Here is a 4,488-nt window from a genome sequence, read left to right on the forward strand (position 1 = left end):
ATGGAAAAAAAAATCAGTTTTTCGATTATTTTGGGGGTTTTTGTGACGTTTTTTATGGTCTGTTTTATTTATCTTCTTTTTTTTTTTTTTAATTCTCTTATTTTGAAATATTTTTTTCAAATATATACATACAGTACATATATATATATATATATGTATGCATGCATATCATTTTTCCATTTTTCTCTTCTGTCAGAAGACCGTATTGCAAAAATTGCCCCCAAAAACACGTTTTTTTTAAATTAAATTTTGTTAGAATAAAGTATTCCAAAAAAAATCACGTAAAAATATATTAGTATTTTCAGGGCAGAAACAAAAAAATGTATTCTAAAAAATACTTTCAAAATATAGTTTGCCAAAAATATTGTCTGTCATTACAGAACTCTTTTAATTACTTTTATAGTATATTTTTCTTAAAGAAACACACACACGTGCCAAATTGGAAAAGTATGCGGAAAAACCTAAATACTCTGAATTCGAAAAAATATAATAAAAAAAAACAAAACAACAGAAATAAATATTTTGAAAAGGAAAATACTCAGAAAAGCTTGGAAAACAAAATTAAAAATATTTGGCAAAAAAAAATTAAAAAGTGAATAAAAAAACGGATAAAATATTTCAAAATACGGGGAAAAAAATATTCAATCAAACAGACCATAAAAAAATCAAAGCCACCCAAAAAATAATTGCGGGAAAACTGGATTTTATTTGTCTGTCATGATTACTGATGTGATGCACCTCGGACTCGATTTAAATCCACGTCTATCCGTCACCTGTTGTCAGTCCGTCTGCGAACCTCAGTTAACGCTAGGCAAGCTTTTCGACCCTAACTCACACCTGTTTTTGCTCCCGTCTGTTACCCGTTTTTTTATCTTGACCGTCTACTCTTCTCTCCTGGCTTTCGACTCGTTCTCTACCACGTTTTTTGGCTCTCCTGTCCCGGCTACTGCCCCGTTTTTTTCCGTTTCCGACACCGCCATCATCACGGGTGCATCTTATCGGTAATCATAACATTCTCAAGTCAATGCAATACTCCTCCGTCGCATCAAACAGTGCCTTTCCACCATTGGTCGATTGTTGTACAGCATTGTTTTGGCTGAATTAATTCCCATGATACCCGAATACAACGTTATACAACAGTGGCACCATATTCTATTCTATATTCTATTCCTTTTTCCTACGTTGGGGTTACTTTAGGTCAAGGCAACAAGTGGAAGGGCTTGTCAAAATGCAGGGAGTTTGAATTGCACAACTCGACCGAGCCCGGAGCGCCTCTCGGCTTTGGACGGAATACTTCCCATGACTACTGCTGACTTTTTTCTTTTTGGGAAAAAATCATGGTGGCGATTGCAGGACTTAAAGCAAAAGCCTTCCAAAAAAAGACGTTCCAATCGATGCTGCTTGTAATTTGCAGAGTTTTCCGATGTGTTTTCGGACAGGGGGAGGGGAGAGTGAGCGCACGCGCTTAATCTTACCGCTCGACGGACGGGACGTACGAAACTTGACCTTTCTGGGTGTTTAGGGGTGTGTTTTTGGGTTGCACTGCCGCTCGAGAATTGTTTTCTACAAAAAAAAAGGAGAAAAAGAGCGCAAAAAGGCGAGCGTAGGAGTCGCAGGTGAGGAAAGTGCGAGTTGTGCGCATGCGCGGGTAAGGGGAGACGTTTGAGGGTTGAATTATACTTGCTCTCGCGTATAACACCGTATTGTCACGCGTACACTATATCCTCACAGTCCTCACCATTCAGAAACTACTATACTCTCTCATCTATACTACTATACCCTCATATGCACTGCTATACTCTCACTCACACACACTACTTTCTTACACATACTCCTATTGCTAGTATACTCTCATATGCACACTAATATACTCTCCCATTTATTACCATCCTATCTTAAATACACTACTATACTCTCTCAGGAATATTACTATACTCTCATACATACATTACTAAACTCTCTTACACATATTACTCTATTCTCATATATTACTGTGCTCTCATACACGCACTACTATATTCTTATAAATACATTACTATGCTCTCATACACACACTACTATATTCTTATACACACATTACTTTACTCTCATACACATATTACTGTACTATCTTACACATATTTGCCAGAACAGCCCTTTGAGACTTCTTGTGACTAAGGGATACACAAATAAACATGACTTGACTATACTCTCATTCACACATACTACTATCCTCTCACACATATTACGCAATTTTCATACACACATTAGTATACTCTCATACACACAGTACTAAACTATCTCACACATGTTTGCCAGAACAGTCCTTTGAGAGTTCTTGTGACTAAGGGCTATACAAATAAACATGACTTGACTATACTCTCATTCACACATACTACTATCCTCTCACACATATTACGCAATTCTCATACACACATTAGTATACTCTCATACACACACTACTAAACAATCTCACACATATTTGTCTGTACAGTCCTGTGAGATGTCTAGTGACTTAGGGCTATACAAATGAACATGACCTAACTCTTATACACACACTACAATACTCTCTCATACATATTACTACACTCTCATACAGACTACTATACTTTTTCACACATCTTAATATACTGGGAGTAACTCCAGTTTCACGAACTGTACAATACAGTACTTATACACAGATCATCTCCATGGTTACCAAAAGTACCCACTTAGAGGTGAGGTGATCATCACACTAGGTGTGAAAAAAAACTTGTAGTAATAGTCATTTTAATGATGTGTGAGAAGGGATAATAGTGTTTGTGAGAGTATCGTCGTGTATGTGAGAGTCTTTAGAATGGCGTGTGTGGGAGTATAGTCGTCTGTGTATAGAGGATAATAGTGTGTGTGAGAGTCTATAGTGGTGTTTGTCAGTGAGAGTATAATAGTTTGTGTGTGACAGTATAGTTTGTGTATGAGAGTATAATAGTGTGTGTGAGAGTCTTTAGTGGTGTTTGTCAATGAGAGTATAATAGTCTGTGTATGAGAGTATAATAGTGTGTGTGAGAGTCTGTAGTGGTGGTGTTTGACAATGAGAGTATAATAGTCTGTGTATGAGAATATAATAGTGCGTGTGAGAGTCTATGGTGGTGTTTGTCAATGAGAGTATAATAGTCTGTGTATGAGAGTATAATAATGTGTGTGAGAGTCTATAGTGGTGTTTGTCAATGAGAGTATAATAGTTTGTGTGTGAGAGTCTAATAGTGTGTGTGAGAGTCTATAGTGGTGTTTGTCAATGAGAGTATAATAGTCTGTGTATGAGAGTATACTAGTGCGTGTGAGAGTCTATAGTGGTGTTTGTCAATGAGAGTATAATAGTTTGTGTATGAGAGTAATAGTATGTGTGAGAGTCTATAGTGGTGTTTTTCAATGAGAGTATAATAGTCTGTGTATGAGAGTATAATAGTGTGAGTGAGAGTCTAGTGGTGTTTGTCAATGAGAGTATAATGGTCTGTGTATGAGAGTATACTAGTGCGTGTGAGAGTCTATAGTGGTGTTTGTAAATGAGAGTATAATAGTTTGTGTATGAGAGTATAATAGTATGTGTGAGAGTCTATAGTGGTGTTTGTCAATGAGAGTATAATAGTGTGTGTGAGAGTATAATAGTGTGTGAGAGTCTATAGTGGTGTTTGTCAATGAGAGTATAATAGTTTGCGTGTGACAGTATAGTGGTGTTGGTGCATGACTGTGTACGAGAGTATAGTTGCGCTTATGTGAGATTACGGTGCTATATGTGAGAGCAAGTAGGATTTATTCTCATACACGCGCATGTTTTTGCGGATCCGTGTGGTCGTGCATATATATTGTGTATATATCCACTCACACGTTTATGTCAGCGCTGCTGATGCTTAAAATTCGAAGTGCTGTTTTTTCTGAGAGAGGAACAAAATACATTTGATGGTAAGATCATTGTAAGGTGATTGCAAACGTCCGGTGCGCCTTAAAGCAGTCATAACATTTATGACGTCACAAGATGGCCGCCTGTTTGGTGTACATGAGTGTCACTTTGGAAAAAAACGGGGTTCGGGGGAGTCGTGAAGGACAAAACCGGGACGGAATCTTCCGGCGTTCCCGTCTGATTTTTTTCCTTGGTTTTGTCCTTTGCAACACTGTGATGATGATGACGAGTGCTGTATTATTTTTGTACGTTTGTGTACAAGCCAGTAAAGGAACAAAACATGAAAGTCCGTGAGTTTCTCATCCCATTTTTTTGCACACACACTCTTTTGTCGTCCCGGTCGGCCCGTTTCTCAACCCGAATCCTTTCACTGCAGGAATAAAAGGGTGCAGAGTATTGTGGGAAATCCACTCCCCCCCCCCCCCCCTTTGCCCCCTTTTGGGGTTTGGTTTTCATTGCAGTCCTGAAAAGTGAGCTGTGCAATATTATTGGTTCGCTACAGCGCAGGTGTCAAACGGGCGGCCCGCGGGCCAGATCAGGCCCGCTAAGGGATTGAATCCGGCCCGCAAGAC

This window comes from Urocampus carinirostris, chromosome 16, assembly GCF_059441175.1.
Source record: "Urocampus carinirostris isolate Australia breed hairy pipefish chromosome 16, RoL_Ucar_1.0, whole genome shotgun sequence".
NCBI classification, from domain to species: domain Eukaryota; kingdom Metazoa; phylum Chordata; class Actinopteri; order Syngnathiformes; family Syngnathidae; genus Urocampus; species Urocampus carinirostris.